The following is an 18,646-nucleotide window of genomic DNA, read 5'->3' on the forward strand; positions in this document are numbered from 1 at the left end:
GTGTATTTATGTTATGGGGTGAAGGAAAACGCTCCAGAGGCTCAAAAATGACCAAGCAGACTCTTCTTGGCAATCCAAAGACAGTATTTACTAACTGTCGCGACAGGGAGGAAAACACTGAGGACTGCACCTCAGCCCTGCACGACCTGCCTCTATGGTTTTTCTCAATTGCCTGTTCACAGACAGGCCTTTTTATACACATCAATACAATACTTTATTGCACATGATCAATAATAGATAACTTGCAAGTTTACAGATTAAAATGGAAAAACACTCGAAAGCATGTGATCCCACAACCCGTTACTCGCTCATTATTATACGGTCAACAAAAGTTTATAACCGTGCATTCTTTGTCTTATGAATGCCCATGTGCACTTTTGTAAATATAATTTACAGTTTTTTTGTAAATGTTATTAATTTGAAGTGTGCGCTAACAGCATTGTGTGTCTGGGACTTCTGAGTGTTCAGAATTTGGTTTCTTTACAGCACCCATTGTGAGTCGTGCACCTGTGTGTTTTGGGCTACATCATTTATCTACCCAGTGTCTAATCAGTCTGAAATCTGTTTGTAGTCATGGAGAGTGTGCCAGGGACTCCTGTGTTGCAGGTTGGTTAGACTTGAGTTGGCCTTTAACAGATGACCCTTTCATGTTCTTTATTCCACTACACCTTTCACCTTGCTGGTGTCAATGTGGGGGTTAGGCCTAAACTGTTTTTTTATTGTGAACAGCAATGTAATTTCTAATTGTGCCTGATGTTGCGTGTTTTTCACACTTTATATTAATAGTAGCACTCTTAGTTTTTACATTTTTTACAACAATATAAGCCAAGAATCTCCTTGGGTCCTTGGCATAGCATAATGTGTGAAGAAAGCCCAATTCTTCCTCTTTGTCTTTCCTTTCAGCTTCATGTTTGTTTCCCAAAATCTATTTTGCAAAGGCCTCTGAGTCTTCCATGTGTTTTACATTAAGATTATCTGCACTCCTTCTGTGTGACTTTATTACCCTTTTTCTATCTGAATTGCTGTTGAACCATGAGTTCTATAGCTGTAGGAGCCCGAATTCATGATGAAATAGTTCATAATCGGTTCCCTCTTTTAACTCCGAATAACTTTTTGAACAACTTTTGCGCATTTTACAATATTCCAAATGAAGGCAGCCCATTTTGAATATACAAAGTTATATACACTGAAGTATATGTTTGAACACCTATTTAACACCTCCCATGCCCGGGACGAGCTGGTCTCATCCAGGCACACGGTTGCTGTGTGCCTGGGACGAGACCAGCTTGTCCTGCACCCTGACCACGTGTGGGCCTCCCTCCCACACACCCCAGTCGGGGATGGAAGGGGAATCGCCCCACAAATCACCCCATCTTAGATTCCCCTAGGTGTCTAGTTTTAAAAAATGCACAGGTTTGGTAGGTTTCCCTAGGTGCTTGCTGAGCTGGAGGCCAAAACCCACAGCTACGCACTTTGCAAAAAAAAGCTTTGTTATCTTTGGGAAGATGTGATGTATCCACATTGTGTTTTGTGGTATTTCCTGTTGTGGGCGCTAGGCCTACCCACACAAGTGAGGTACCATTTTTATCAGGAGACTTGGGGAAAATCTGGGGGAAAGGAAATGTGTGGCTCCTCTCAGATTCCAGAACTTTCTGTCACCGAAATGAGAGGAAAAAGTGTTTTTTTGGCCAAAGTTTGAGGTTTGCAAAGGATTCTGGGTAACAGAACCTGGTCAGAGCCCCACAAGTCACCCCATCTTGGATTCCCCTAGGTGTCTAGTTTTAAGAAATGTACAGGTTTGGTAGGTTTTCCCAGGTGCTGGCTGATCTAGAGGCCAAAATATACAGCTAGGCACTTTGCAAAAAAAAAGTCAGATTTCAATGTAAAAATATGATGTGTCCATGTTGTGTTTCCTGTCGCGAGCATTAGGCCTACCCACACAAGTGAGGTAACATTTTTATCGGGAGACTTGGGAGAACACAGAATAGCAAAACAAGTGTTACTGCCCCTTGTCTTTCTCTACATTTTTTCCTTCCAAATGTAAAACAGAGTGTAAAAAAGATGTGTATTTGAGAAATGCCCTGTAATTCACATGCTAGTATGGGCACCCCAGAATTCAGAGATGTGCAAGTAACCACTGCTTCTCATCACCTTATGTTGTGCCAATTTTGGAAATACAGAGGTTTTCTTGATACCTATTTTTCACTTTTTATATTTCAGGAAATTAATTGCTGTATACCCTGTATAGAATGAAAACCCAATGCAAGGTGCAGCTCATTTATTGGCTCTGGGTACCTAGGGTTCTTGATGAACCTAGAAGCCCTACATATCCACACAACCAGAAGAGTCCAGCAGACGTAACGGTATATTGCTTTAAAAAATCTGACATCACAGGAAAAAGTTAAAAAGTAAAAGGTGGAGAAAAATTGCTGTTTTTTTTACCTCATTTTCAATATGTTTTTATTTCAGCTGTTATTTTCTGTAGGAAACACTTGTAGGATCTACACAAATTACCCCTTGCTGAATTCAGAATTTTGTCTACTTTTCAGAAATGTTTAGCTTTCTGGGAACCAGCATTGGTTTCACACTCATTTCTGTCATTAACTGGAAGGCGGCTGAAAGCACAAAAAATAGTAAAAATGGGGTATGTCCCGGTAAAATGCTAAAATTGTGTTGAAAAATTGGGTTTTCTGATTCAAGTCTTGCCTGTTCCTGAAAGCTGGAAATATGGTGTTTTTAGCACCACAGACCCTTTATTTATGCCATTTATTTATGCCATTTATTTATGCCATTTATTTATGCCATTTTCAGGGGAAAAAACACAAGCCTTCTTCTGAAGCCCTTTTTTCCAATTTTTTGAAGAAAAACTAAATTTTCGCTATATTTTGGCTAATTTCTTGGTCTCCTTCAGGGGAACCCACAAAGTCTGAGTACCTTTAGAGTCCCTAGGATATTGGAAAAAAAGGATGCAAATTTGGCGTGGGTAGCTTATGTGGACAAAAAGTTTTGAGGGCCTAAGTGCGAACTGCCCCAAATAGCCAAAAAAAGGCATGGCACCTGAGGGGGAAAAGGCCTGGCAGCGAAGGGGTTAAAAATCAATATGAAATCAGTTTTACTTTAATCGTTGCCTAAACCTACAGCAACATAACAGGAGCTTTATCCCGGCATCAAAAACAAACTGGAATCAAGACTACAAAGAATCCACAATGCAGCAGCCAGGCTCATCCTGGGCATACTCTGAAACAGCCATATCTCCTCCCACATAAAAGACCTACAATGGCGCCCGGTCAACAAACGCATCACTTGCAAGCTTCTGGCACACACCTACAAGGCACCACACAACAGCCTACCTCATCCGCTGCTTCACCTTCTACGCCCCCAACACACAACTCCATTCTTCCCAGCTTGTCCTAGCAGCCATCCCAGAATCCGAAAAAGCACAGCAGGGTGGAAGATCCTTCTCCTACCTCACAGCCCAGAAATGGAACACGCTACCACTAAAACTCAGACAAAATGCATCACTGAAGCATTTCAGGAAGGATCTCAAAACCTGGCTATTCGAGTGAGCAGCACACCCACAACAGCGCCTTGAGAAGCCACGGGTGATAAGCTGCGCTGTATAAGCATTGATTGATTGATTCAACAAGAAAATGCTGCATGGGACTTTAGGATATTTCAAACTCAATTGTACACAAATAGAACAGAGCACATTAAAATGGTTGGATGTATTCAACAGAAAACATGGATGGAGTCTTCCTAGGAGACCCAGGAACATACATAATTCCCGAATGTTTTATCCATTTAAATTCTAGGCAATGTGCAAGAAAAATACTGTAATAGAATGTTACTCAGGAGATAAATATATATAATGTCAAGTCATGTCTAACTTGAACTACCTAGGTTCAGTTGTGTCAATACACATACTGCAAGCATAACAGCAAACATGAATATACATTTGTGCTGCGTTGCTGAAAATATATTATCTCACCCCTGGGATGAAAATTCTGTAAGCACAAACTAGTGAATGTGACCACTGTGAATGTTTTCAGTTGCTATAACTGCCTTCCACATGCCCCCAGCCCACTATTGTGAAAGAAATGCTGCACATACATTATTGGATCAAACACTCTTTTCACTAAAATCGCCCACATCTTTCAAAACTAATTTCAAGCAATGGCATCAAAGATAACCTTAATAAACATGAGGATACCAATATTGCACTGACAACCAACCATATGACTTTATCAGCTAATTCTTTATACTTACTATGTATCATTTTCTATAGAAATTAGGTTGAATTGTCGTAGCAGAGAAGTGGAAACTAATAACATGATGTCAGCAATGTTGATAATGTGTCACACAATAGTTAATTGAATTAGTACCAGTCTTCGCTTCACACAACAGTTTGACCACCTGCGATGATGGCTCTTAATCACCTTCCAAATTTGCATGTAGTTGTTCTGCACAATCCAAAGATATCTGTTTATCTTTAAAAGGATGTGAATAGCTGAAAATCTTCTCACAAATGTTAAAATGCTAAACCTTCCATTTCAGGCCATATTAGGCACTTCATACATATCAGGTACTTCATAAATCAATTGTGTTTGCACAATGGTGTTTCATAGTTTTACCAAGTGAGGTCAGATATGGGTTAGTCGAGTGTAAGAAAAAGTGTTACCAGTGGCAATGGAAGAGTACTTTTTAAATGCCTGCTTCTGCCTTAAATCTGCACATCATGTGTTCTTTTGTATAAATATTTTTATTGAGATTTACAAGTTTAATATCAAACAGTTCCCTGACAGACAGCTCTTTACAGGGTGAGTTTTAAATATGTAGTTACAGAAATATTGGGAAAAATATTGTGATACAAAAATATTGTGATGCAGGAATATTGTTGTCAAGAATATCATTTTTTTAGGTGAGCAATATCACTGTCAAGAGTATAGTTGATATAGTTTTCAATACTATAGCTGTAAAAAATATTCTTGTATTGTCGTTCATAAAATAATTTTGTGTGTTATTAGCGCTTATGTAATTGTTCATAATATTTTAAATATAGTTTGTAATTTTAAGTGATTTTAATTTAATTGCTAATAGTAATTTATAGTGTTGTAGCAGGTTGCTAGGTTTTAGTGACATAGGGTGGTAAGTTAATTAAGTAATGATGGATTAACAATTAATTATTATTTTATTTTTAATTATTTAACTGACGATTCACTATGTAAATTGTGTACCAATTATATGTTTAGTTACACATAAGGTTCGGGCTGGTGGGCTTGTAGAGGTATGGGGTGGGAAGTTAAGTAATAATTATTTAACAACTAATTATTAATTTAATATTAATCATTTAATTGATTCTCAGTTATGTAAGTTGGGTAATCATTTTATTTTCTATGTTATACATTAGGTGCGGGCTGCTGGTTTTCTAGGGGTTGGGGATGGGAAGTTGAATAAGTAATAATGAATAATTATTAATGTATTATTAATTATGTACTTGATTATTAATTATGTACATTGTTCAATAATTATATTTTTGTAACTTCTATATTAAGTGCGCCCTTGTGGGTTTGTAGGGGAATCAGATGGGAAGTTCTTGAAGTAATAATTAATTAACAACTAAATATGAATATATAACAAATTATTCAGTTGATTATTAATTATGGTAATTGTGTTATGCTTAAATATTTTAGTCATATTTTAAGTTTGGTCTGCTAGGTTTGTGGAGGTACAGAATGGGAAGATAAATAAATAAACTTTTGTAATTGCTAATTTTTCAATTGTTTATTAATCATGTATTTTTTTTTAATGTATTTATATATACATATATTTCTTGGGTTAGTTAATTATGTTCCTATTAAGAGTTTTATCTTTCTTGTAAATGAATAAGGATATTCAAATATGTTATGTGTTTGAAGTGAAGTAGTTTCACTACTATAAGTGTGTTCACTACTGTTGCACAGACTGCTGTGAGAATAGTAAATATTACCCCTGCGAAGTCCAAGTCTTTCCCTACTGTTGCACAAACTGGAATGGGGATAGTAAATTTAATCCTTCTGAAGTCCATCATTTTCTTTATTGTTGCACTGACTAGATTGGGAATACATTTTCCCCCTTCGAAGACCAGTGCTTTCCCCAGTGTTGCACTGTTTGAAGTGGGAATAGTGATTCTTACCCTTCCAAAGTCCAACGTTTTCTCTACGGTTGAACAGACTGGAGTGAGAATAGTAAATTTAATCCCTCTGAAGTCCAATGCTTTCCCTACTGTAGCACAGACTGGAGTGGGAATAGTAAATCTTTCCACGAAAACATCCATGGTTTTTAGCGCATTCCCAGGTTTACCATTACTAGTAGACCTGGGAATGTGTCAAAATACTATGCCTTCCCAGGTGAGACATAACAAGGAGAAATATCTTGATTCCTCCTTATCTTTTCAATTTTCCATGTGTGCTTCATTCTGCAGCACACATAGAAAAAGAAATATGCCTCTGAGGAGTGTCTTTGTGCAGGAAGGTATCCCTTCCTTCACAAAAACAATCCTGCTTGCAAAACAGGCACCCTCGCACCACAGCACAAGGGTGCCTGCATTGGGGCTAGACAGCCAAAAATGTGCCAGCACAAGGAAAGGACAGGAATGTACTGTATAATGTTAAATAAGGTACATTATAACCATTTTGTGTAGTGAAGCATAGCAAGCAAATAATGCTATTCTGTCATCATGGCCAAGACCTCATTCCATACCCCTGATCTGAGGATCCATGTGGATCCATGTAGTTAAGGTTCCTATTGTGAGAGCGAAATGTAAGGATGAGAGTGGGCCTCCTTGTCTGGTGCCACCTTCAGTTAAGAAACAGGCAGATAATAATACATTAACGCTCACTTGTGCCCGTGGCTGGAAATAGAGGGAGGCAACAAATCGAGCAAAATGAGGGACAAGGTTTGTTTTAGTCAGCACCTGATTCATAGAGGGCCATTGTACCACATAAAAGCTTTCTCTAAATATAAGGAATGCAAAGCTGCCGAATGTTCTAGCTCCTGTGCTCCATCAAGGATAATGTGCAGACAACTAAGACAATAATGGGTACTTCTGATCAGCAGAAATCCATTTTGGTCCTCATGAATATCAGATCGTATGAGTTTATGCAATCTAAGGGCCAGGACATTTGCTAGGATTTTAGGGCCGGATTTAGAGTTTGGCAGAGGGGTTACTCCATCACATACGTGACAGATTTCCATTCTGCTGTATTCCAAGTTCCATAGGTTATAATGGAATTGTAATACGGCGGACGGGATATCTGTCACTTTGTGTTGGAGTAACCCCCTCCACCAAACTCTAAATCAGGCCCTTGGTCTTCATATTAATTTGGGAGATTGGGCAGTAGGAGGTGCACAGTTTTGGAGAATTAGATGGTTTAAGTAGAACCACTATTATGACCCCTTTCAGATCATAGCAACTGCGATTATTTGTATGCTTCACTGAACGGAGTAACTAGGCGTTGTGCCAGAAAGGAAGTGCATTTTCCAAGGATCTCAGCTGGTAAGCCCTTGTAACCCAGGATTTATCCTGATGCCATGGTTGCACTGGCCTCACATATTATATTCTCACTGATCAGGAGGTCAAGCTCCCCACTGTCTGTCCTAGTCAGCCTGTGCATGGGGAGGTCCCTGATGATGGGATGTTGGGCTTCTACCAGAGGGGGCTTCATACATTTGTGCAGCTCTTTATAGCAGGCAGAAAACAACTCAGCTATTTTGAAGGGGTTGGTATTTAAATTGCCTTTTACATCTTCAATAGATAAAAAGTCCTTGAACCTTAATCCATATTCTCCAGCCAGTACAACAGTTTAGCTGGCTTGTTGCTTGCTCATAAAGCATATTCCAACCTGTCATTGCCTTGTAAAGGGGTTTTTGCTCTAATGCCTCTCTGGCCTGAAGAAGTGTAGGCTCTTGGTCTGGACTCAGTGAATTGTCTCCTACCCTCGTAGCTGCTGGATATACTGTACCAGGTCCGTTATATCCTTTCTTTTTTGCCTCCTTCCCTACAATGTGACTCATGTCCTGGGCACAGTTTACTGTCTTAAGAGCTTCCCAGATGGTGGTGGAAGAGAAGACACAGGGTCTCATTATAAACTTGGCAGTACCAGGTCCGCCATGTTGGCAGAGATGGTCAGACCACCAACAGGCTGGCAGAGAAGACTGCCAAATTATGACTTTGGTGGTATTCCCTACGGAATACAGCCAAAGCACTGCCAGTACCGCCACTGTGGTCAGATTGCCACAGGCGACTGAAGGAACGTGAAGACCGGTGGAGGCCATGTGACTGCTGGACATTTTACTAGGCTGCACACTGCAAAGATTTCCGCCGCAGTCGCACCACCACAGAAACCCTGGCAGTAATGAGCTCTATAAAAGGAGACACTCATCTTCATGAAGCCATACACGTCCGGTGTCACCATGGAACCAGAACTAGACATCATCCTGCTGCTCTTGCTTGTTGAAAGACTTCAGAATCTTCACCGTCAATGACGAAAGTACAGACACACACTTACCTGTTACTGTTGCATCTTGTTAATTTGTGTATACTTACAGAACATACGATCAAGGGGAGGGGCGTAAAGGTGCCACTCACACGTAACTGTATACTGACGCGCAAACTCACATACCACACAGACAACTGTACATACACAGTACATATACTTCAGCCAACACACACACAGCAAAAAGGTACATTTACACATGGAAACACAACAGAGGCCAAGTCTCACACAAGAACAGACAACACCACCTCAAGTCACAACAACACCACAACCGCACCATTGTCAACACATTGGCAAGCACTGAAAATAGACACTGCTGAGAGACACATCACACATACAACCTACAACCAATACGGAACAAACAAACATAGTCACACAATCAGACAACTTACAACAACAACAAAACATGTCAACACAAACACCACTCAATACCATAACAACAACATGGTTCCTACATACACATGCTCATCACGCAACACGCACCCTATCTCTGGGAGACTAAAGAACTGCATACACCCTGACATACTGCCCAAAAAAATACAGGTAACATTAGCAGCACACACAAATACTAACACACAACGAGTGTCAGCCAGGAACAACTCTAACCTAGGAAAAGAAATGCAGGACAAAGAAGTAGCCAGGAACCACAACTGGTTGGTTTGATTATGTATTTAAAAAAGTAATTTAACAGTCAAAGGCCATACAGTAGTCCATACAGTGTGGTTTGTACACCAAAGGTACATATTGTTGCCCTGAATTTGAATCCTGACTGCCATGCAACCTCCACAGGTAGGGGCATCAAGTGGGTAGGCAGGGCCCTCAGGGATGATCTGGAGGAGTGGTGGGTTGGGAGGGAGGCTTCGGGATTTGGCTTGTGAGGGGGAATTTGGGTTTAGGTTTGGGGAGGGGTGGATCATCATGGGAGGGGGTACACTTCTTGGTGGGGGAGGGGCATGGTTACTTGCAGGGAGGGTAGTAGAGGCCTTGGAGATAGAAGGGATGGACTTAGAGGTTTTTACAGGGGGAGAGGAGTAGAATAAAGGGCAAACTCAGAAGGGAAAGCATTTTTAGACATGCAGGGATGGTCATAGAAAAGCGTTTGGGTGTGGAGGGAGAGGGAGTGGTTGTATGTTGATGTGGATGTCTTGGGTGCATGTTTGAGGGAGGTATGCTTGTGGGTGTTGGGTGTTTGGTGGTGAGTGAGGGTGTTCATGTGTTTTGGGCTGAGGGGGATGGAGGTGCTGGGAGATGCTTTAGTGGGTACGTGGCTGTCTGTTGGGGTGGTGACTGCAGGTATGGTGGATGTGCTGCATATAGGTGCTGTGGTGCTGTCTGTGGGTAGGGTAGGTGTAGTGGCTGGAACTGTGAATGTTGGTATGGTGTCTGCAGGTATATCTGGTGTACTGTCTGTGATGCTGGAGGTGTTGGGGGTGTCAGGGCAGGTTGTGATTGTTGCTGTGTGTGCAACTGAATGTTACTTGTGTGTGTGCCAGTGATGTGTCCTGTAGTGCTTTGGTTTGTCTGAGCTACCCTTGGATGTTGAGGTGGATGCATGCCTGTATGTTTGTGTGCTTTGGCTGGGTTGGGGAAGAGGGGTTTTGGGTTGGGAAGAGGAAGGTGGAGGGGGGACATTAGACAAAGAGTGACTAGCTGCCATCAGTGTGGAGTCCAGAGCCTGAAAGGATCTTTGTAGGCCAGCCAGTGTACCTTGAATGCCCTCCAGGAACACATTACTCTGTTGGACTTGAATTGCCAGTCTCTGGAATGCATTCACGATGGTCGACTGACCCACAGAGAAGGACCTCAGGAGGTCAATAGCCTCCTCACTGAGGGCAGCAGTGCAAGCAGGGACTGGGGCAGAAGTGTCTGCGGCAAAGAAGACACCCACCCTCTTGGGTGAGCTGGCACGGCCAGCTAGGTGGGGAGCTACAGGGAAGCAGGTGGTAGAAAGGGGGATGGCGGACAGAGATGGTGCTGGGTTTGTCCCAGATGGGTCCGCCATGACCAGGGACTGTCCACTGGAGGAGGATTCCAAAGATGATGGGGTAGATTCAGTCTCCCTGATGGCACTCCCTTTGCGCTCCAGGCCACTTGCTCCTCGGTGTCAGTGGTATCATGACTTGAGGTCCCATGGCCAGCAGCTTCCCCACTCAGCTGTGGCCCATCTCCTTCACCTGCTGTTGCTGGTGCTGGCAAACAGGAAGAGAGGTAGGGCATCACATTCTTTCAGACACTAACATTGAGCTGTACATATCATTCACATTACATCCAGTTATACTGCACCTCCAGCTAGAAACAGGTTAATGCCAACATCACGTCACAAAAAGCTAATATCTACACCCCTACATGTCAACAATGTCACACACCAGCTAAGCCACCTATTCACACCTACTACACCATCATATCAGGAGAGCTATCACATTAACCATTTCATGAAAACCTGACTTGCCAACAATGTTCACGGTCCCTATCTACAACAACATAGTCAACCAACAACCAAGCAAGTGGTAACATCCATTTCCACATAACGCATACACAAAATCCACACATACCTACGTTATTACCAGATGCCATGTACCAGGAAAGGAACTTTATTGTATGCCAAACACAAGACAGCATGTTGCATACAAGCGAAAACCATTTCATGTCACAGAGTCCACAATCCTTCACAATTTAAATTTGCAAACATGCAACCACTATATTTGGCATTTTCTAATTTTGAGTATGATAGAGTCTAAATATATGTACCAATAGTGATGCAGGAAAAGAAAGATGATACATACTTTTGAGTCCTACTCATTCAAGTCATTCTCTACCTGTAAACAAAGTCTTGCACACTCATAGGCGTCTAATCATCCCATTGCATTTACACACAGATAACCACAGGTAGCATAACTACTCCTTACATATAATGGACACCTGTCACATGCATGCAGGACACATGCAGTACAACGTGTCATGATGAGTGGTAACAACAATAGCCCAATGTTTGAGTGGCAACATCACTGTCCACACTTCAGACATGAGTAGTCTCACATCTGTATCGAAATTTGTCAGTGATATGAAACCACATATCAGGATACCATGATAGAGACATACACCTAGAGGCTAGCCAAATGACTGACTACACATACCATTCCACCCACATGTGAATGTGAACTACAACACCTGCACCACAATATAGTCAGTGAAAACAATAGGTTGCCATACTAAAAGCAATCAAAACGTATCCAATAGAGCAAAAGAAAGTATGCCTATGATATATTACAATGTTCAGTGATGACAGAACCTTACAATGCACACATGATGTTGGCTAAAACCTGTGAATAATGTAACTGTTAATAAGATGATTTGGTCTATTTAGCACACCCAAAACACAATGAATAAGGAAACAGCTGTGTAGCCACTTACCATTCAAGTAACATGTACATGGTACTAACATTCAGAGCTCTGATAACAATGTATGTGTTGCAATAGTAGTCTAGCAATAACTCCATGGTTTCCAACATGTAAGACGCCTACTCAAATGAGACATTACAGGGCACAATGTAGAGCTTTCACTTACCAAATGGGTTGACCTCCTAACATCTCTGAGTAAGTTTAGCAAGTATGGCATGTGAAATGTCAATTGAACATCAAAGCCTCATAAGAGGTTTTCACTAATCGGAAACCTCCTGAAAAGTAGGTATGACTAAAACGTGTCAGACTCTATGTTGCATATAGACCTGGATCAAGGGGCATTGGAATGGACGGACGGCAAATACCTGAATAACTGACCATCCTGATATTGGGAGTATGAAACTGTAGGTGGCTAGGGACAACCAGCAGAGTATATAGCAGTTTAGGGGTACACATATGACACAGTCACACATGCAACATCTAATACTTTTGTATAGAAGGGATAACATAGGAAAGTAATATGTCCCTATACACAAGTGTATGTGGACACATGTGTACCACTGTCGAGGAATTTACATCTATGTGTTCCTTGGAGATATTTGACCCTCTGCACTTACCACATTATCACAGCTTAGATTCTATCACTTTAAACACTGACCTGGAATAGGGAAGAAAACATTTTAAGTCAGTACTTACCCCCTTGTGGCTGCTGTGCTGCCCTCAAATGCCCATTCAAATCAGCATAGGCCACCACCATTATGCGGTCCATTAGGGAGGTCAATGTCTTTCGGGCACTCCTTTCTCCTTAGGAGGACATCCCCAGATGGGCCTTTGCGGTCTTCCGAGCCTAACATCTCAGGTCCTGCCACCACTTCCTACAGTGGCTGCTCCGCCAACTATGGACCCCAAGGGTCTGCACTTTCTTGGGAATGGTCCACCAGATCCCCTTTTTCTGGTGGGCGTTAACCTGCATGGATGACACAGACAAGAGGAGAAAGTCATGTCCATATGCACCATCCCAAAACAAGAAGGGTGAAACAAACGTTTGTGCAAGTAGCCATAATACACTTTCTCCAACATCCCCTTCTATGTGGATTGACCATCTACAGACAGGCCACATTTGAAATGGAGTCAGGCACACAACATGCATATCCTGTACCAGGTCTTGGCTAGAAACATATGACTAGACAACAAGCATGTCCTCAAACATGGTATAAATATACAACCATTTCAAACACCACCTTCATTTATCATGGTAACAGTTATTCGGTGGATCACAGTACATATATCATACACTCTCTACTATGTATCGGGTATCAAAACCATCTATGCACATGTGCACATGTCTATCTACCCACACATATCATCCCAATCCATCATTCCCCTACATTTCATCATCATACACTCAACATTTCCTACATTGCTATTGCAGTGCACTTGCCTTCTCTTCTGGTGTACCATAGAGCTGTTCATATAGGGAAAGGACCTCCTCCACAAGCCTGTCCAGCTCATCAGCCGAGAAGGCAGGGACCCTGTCACCTGCAGGACATGGCATGATTACTCCCAGAGGTAGTACACAGCAGCTCAGGTCGTGATGGTCTTGCTGGCAGCAGTGTCGGTAGTCAGGTGAGGCATGAAGCATTAGATGCTGGTCACGTCCTCCACGTACAGGACTGTCACCACTGGTGGATGTCACCATTTGCCAAAGTCCACCAAAGGCAGCAATGTATTCCTATGTCCACCACGGTTGTGACCACCTACCACCATTACCATGACTGCCAGCAGAGTTAGGTCACTTCCTGATGTCCAGTTGGTGAGGCAGCTGCCATTTTGAGGCTCATATATGTATGTAAAAGTTTTGAAAGTTGCATCATTGACTAAGATTCGCAGTTGTGATAATGTGTTAACTGCTGGGTTAATGCAAAGGATAGGATGTGAAAATGAAGTATCCTGAGTTAGTATATGAAACAGTATTGCCAGCAGAGTAATGGCAATCTGAACATACCATGGGGTTCCAACTGTGTTACACAAGTGAAGTAAGTTGATGTCACTTTTACATTCACTGACATGTTTCTCCATTCAAAGAACATGCTAGAGGTAAGGAGGATCTGATTACAGTATTTAGGTAAATATTGCCTAGGTATGTGCTGAATACAATTATTTTCACAGTTTAATGTGAGATAATGTAGCCTTATCAGTGATGTTGGTGTTATTGTACTTATGATGTATAGATTGAATCATACACAAACCTGATGGGTTTGTCTCACATAGTTATCCTGGCATGAGAAGAGCAAGACAACCTCCAGTGTACCGGCCATTAGCAGGCCTGCACACAATGAAAGAGCGACATGTCATCCAAATATGCTGCTTGGATAGGCAGCAGTTTGTGGATCTCGGTTATCAGTTGGAGCCTGATCTGATGCCTATCTGAGACCACCTCCTTTGAGAATCCCAGTCTGGGGAACACACCAAGTAGGGCCCTAGTCACTGTGGGAACAGTGACTGTCCTGAGGGGTATTACCTCAGGGTACCTGGTGGGATGGTCCACAATCACCAAAATGTGCGTGTTGCCTGAGGCAGTTGGTGGGTCCAGGGGACCAATAATGTCAATCCCCACCCTCTCAAAGGGAGTCCCAACCACTTGCAGTGGTATCAAGGGAGCCTTTGGCTTGCCCCCTGCCTTGCCACTGGCTTGGCAGGTGACACCGGAGCTGCAAAACTCCGTGACTTTTTCTGACATTTCGGGCCAGTAGAAATGGTTGACCAGCCTGTTCCAGGTCTTGATCTGTCCCAAATGTCCAGCTAAGGGAATATCATGGCTTAAAGTGAGGAGGAATTCTCTATACTTCTGGGGGACAACCACTCTCCTGGTTGCACCTTGTTTGGGGTCCCTTGCCTCAGTGTAGAGAACTCCATCCTCCTAGGAAACCTTGTGGGTTCCACTAGTATCACATTTTCTTGCCTGGCAGCAGTCTGCCTTAGGCCCTCAAGAGTGGGATTCTCTATTTTTTCCCTGGCACACCTCTTCTGTGGTGGGCCCACATGCCCCTTGCAGTTCTTCAAAGTCAGGCAGAGCTTGCAGGGGAAGTGGCCCTCCCTCAGAGGTCAGATCCTCTCCCCTATGTTTGGATTACTCCTGACCCTCTGTACTTGTGGGGGCTGGCAAGCCAGACCCAGTGCCCTCTCTCTTCTTCTTGGAGGCTTGGTCCATTGTTCCAGGGTCCAAGTGTCCAGCACTTCCCTGTTGTGCTGCCTGTGACCTCGCAACAGCACTCCCATTCAGGTAGGTACAGCATCTGTGCACAGACTCTTCTCCCCACCTCTGACCATTCAGATGCTTCAAGATCATTTCCCAGCAGACACTCTACTGGGAGGGTAGGAGCTACAGCTACCTTCTTAGGGCCAGTCACACCTCTCCATCCCAGGCTCACCATCGCCATGGGGTGGACTTTGGCTCTGCTATCTGCATAACTTATTTGGTGGAAGATATCAGGTAAGACCTGTTCTGGAGAAACCAGTTTCTCTGTGACCATTGTCACACTGGCTCTTGTATCTCTCAGTGCTTCCACCTCAGTCCCATTGACTTTAGGCCTCTGCCTATACCTCTCCATGCTGGGAGGTAAGGTGGCCCTAGTTGCAATGTCCACCCCACCCACGGATACTAAAGTGACCTCTGTGTACCCTGATCCCAGCCCTGGGTCAACTTCCACCCCTTCCCTACACTAGCAATCCTCTTGGATTGTCCACCAGTGGGGGGCTTCTTGGAGCAGAGAGCATCTCCTCTTTTGTGTCCAGGTTGATGACACTCAAAGCACTTGCCGGCCTTAGCAAGCTCCTAAAACTTTCCTACCTTAACAGGATCATAATGCCTCCCCTGATACCCTTTCCCCTTAGACGTGGAATGGCTCGGGGCTCCCCCACCCTGAGGACGTTTTGGGGACTCTTGTGAGGTCTCCTTGGGCTTTTTATCATCTTTCCCTTCGGTTCTTCCCCTGAGGAGAACCATGTCCTCCCTTTTTCCAATCAACCCTTGGGGGTCTCTGGTTACCCCTAGTTCTTAACTAGTCATCTGCTGCCTCCCCCAGCTCTCTGGGGTTGGTCAACATAGAGTCAACTAGATACTGGCAGAGCTTCTCTTGGGCACAATTGGTTAGAAGGTGCTCCCTCATAATCAAATTGTGAGGCCCCTCAAAGGTACTTACCTTGTTTCCCTGTATCCAGCCCTCTAGTGCCTTAACTGAGAAGTCTACAAAGTCCACCCAGGACTGGGTGCTTGACTTTTGGGTGTCCCTAAACTTGAGCCTATACTGCTCTGGGGTCATACCAAACTTTTCAGTTAAGCATCTCTTCATACTGGGGTATGAATCTGCCTCCCCTCCCCAAGTTCAGAAGCCTGTCCCTCCCAGAGTTGGGGACCAACTCCCAAAGAAGTGAACCCCAGTACTGAGGCTTAACTCTCCTCATCTGGAGGGCCCTCTGAAAGGCCACCAGCCACTTATCTATGTCATCCCCCTGTACATAGGCAGAAACCACCCCATTGGCTAATCTTGGGCAAAAAACCCCACCCATGGACATCTCAGCTTCTCTGTCACTGACACCATCTCTTTTCTCTTCCCTTGCCCACTTTTTCTCTTCTAGGGCCAGCTTCTGTACCTCCAAAGCTATAAATGCTAGCTGGGCATCCAGCTCTCTTCCCCTAAGGTACAGGTTCTCTCCTCCTGAAGGGATCCCTTTCCACCAACTAGCTTTAAGGATGACCATAGTGACTGTGTGCAGTGAGGACCGGTCTTCCTCCTCCTCACTTAGGCTCAGATGCCCTCCCTCCCCTGAGTGGTTGGAGCTAGCATCCTCCCCTGCTTCTTCCTCCTCTGGAGCTTCCTCTGGGCCTTCTTCTTGGGCCTCAGCCCATGCTGTCAGGACATGCTTCCTGGGGTCAGTGGCTGCAGGCAACCCCCTCTCAGTACACAACCCCCTAAGCTGGACTACTGTCAGTGTGGGTAGTCTAGCCAAATCAAGCTCCATGGTTCTCTAGTTTTGCGTCAACAAAGAACTTTTTGGAAAAATTGGAAACAAGAATTTAGAAACAAATTGAATAATTGAAATTAATCCAAATTAAAAACAATGTTTGCACTAGGACTATTTAAAGGATTTTTTATGTGCATTACTTAAAATTGTAACGTGATACTGAACACAAGTACAGGATCCCACCAATACCACCAAAAATGTTGGAAAATGGGTTATTGGTAAGGGTAGGTAAGTACCTACACTTAGAAATAGGCCACTAACCTCCACTTAGGTCCAGTTAGGTCTCAGTAAATTAAACCTACCTCAACCCTTGGTAGGTTGGCAAAAAGCAACAAGGCTTAACTTGGGAGACAAAGGGTAAAGCATTCAAATATCACAAAACAGTAATTAAATAAACCACAGGAAACAGTTTAAAAATCCAAAACCAATTTATAACAATAGGAATTAATGTTAGCTTTAAAATGACACCAAAACGAATAAAATCGGATAAAGGAAACGGGACATATGAATTTTTAATGAATTAATGCTTTTTAGTGCTTAGAAATGAATAGCGCCAATCTGGTCATCTGGTCACACCTTGACCAGGGCAAAGTAAAAGTTTGAGGCCAACCACAATGGAGCCCTGCTCGGCTGCAGCTCATGGGAGGCCTCAGTCAAAAGTTTACCTTCGGACTTACTCGTTTTTCTGGAGATTTTCTTCAGCGGGACCAAGTTGCAAGTCCAATTCGACCTCCTGGAACCCTTCCTGGGATACGGGTTGCAGTAGCCCTTGGTAGAGATTTTTACCTTCAGACTTAGTAATTTTTTCTGAGATGAAAATCCTTTGACTGGGGCAAACCTGAATATTTATCTGACGTCCCTGGAGCCCTCTTTGGATACACTGCCTGGGAGTACCTGGTCAACTTCCTACATTCCGACGTAGTCACTTTTTTGGAGATTTTCTTCACCTGGACGAACCTGCAAGTCAGGCCGGGTCGCGGTTGAGGCTAGAGTTGCTGCGGTGGGTCAGTCCCTTTATGGAGCTTTTTTCCAAAAGTTCTCCAAACTTCTCCAAACTTCTGGATCTTCTTCCAGATGTTCCTTTAAGGTTCTTTCGAGGTCTACAGCTCACCCCAAGGTTCCAGAAGCTCTGAGATGTTCCTTGAGGGTGCAGACTACAACTCCCAGAATGCACCTGGCGCAAACTCCTTTTTGGCCACTAAACAGTGGTCAGCTGGTTGGTTTCTTTAGGAGTTGATGCAGGGGACTCTGGTTAGCAAGTTTTCACCTGTAGCAAACAGGGAGTCCCTTCTTGAACCAGTTGAAGCCAGGCAAAGTCCTTCTTGTGGTGAAGCCCAAGTGTGCAGCTGGTGCAGTCCTCCAGAGTGCAGTGTTCAAGTACAGGCCAGGGGTCCAGCAGGGCAGTCCTTCTTCTCCTGTAGTTCTTCCTTGTAGGAATATGAGGTGTGAAGGTCAGGTCTGCCAGTTTTATCCTTGCTCCTGGGTAAAAAACAGTGGGGTCCTGGTTCTCCAATCAGGTGCAGGGTCCTTCCCCGTCCAATGACCACTTCCTGGGAAGTGTGGCAAAAATCAATTCCAGGGAGCAACATTCCTCAAAAATCAATCATGGCTGAAAATGATTTTTGGAGGTTACAGCTGGCTAAGCCCACCCGCTGCTGTGGCTAAGAATCCCAAACACACCCCTCTCC

The sequence above is a fragment of the Pleurodeles waltl genome, chromosome 2_1, assembly GCF_031143425.1.
Source record: "Pleurodeles waltl isolate 20211129_DDA chromosome 2_1, aPleWal1.hap1.20221129, whole genome shotgun sequence".
NCBI classification, from domain to species: Eukaryota; Metazoa; Chordata; class Amphibia; order Caudata; family Salamandridae; genus Pleurodeles; species Pleurodeles waltl.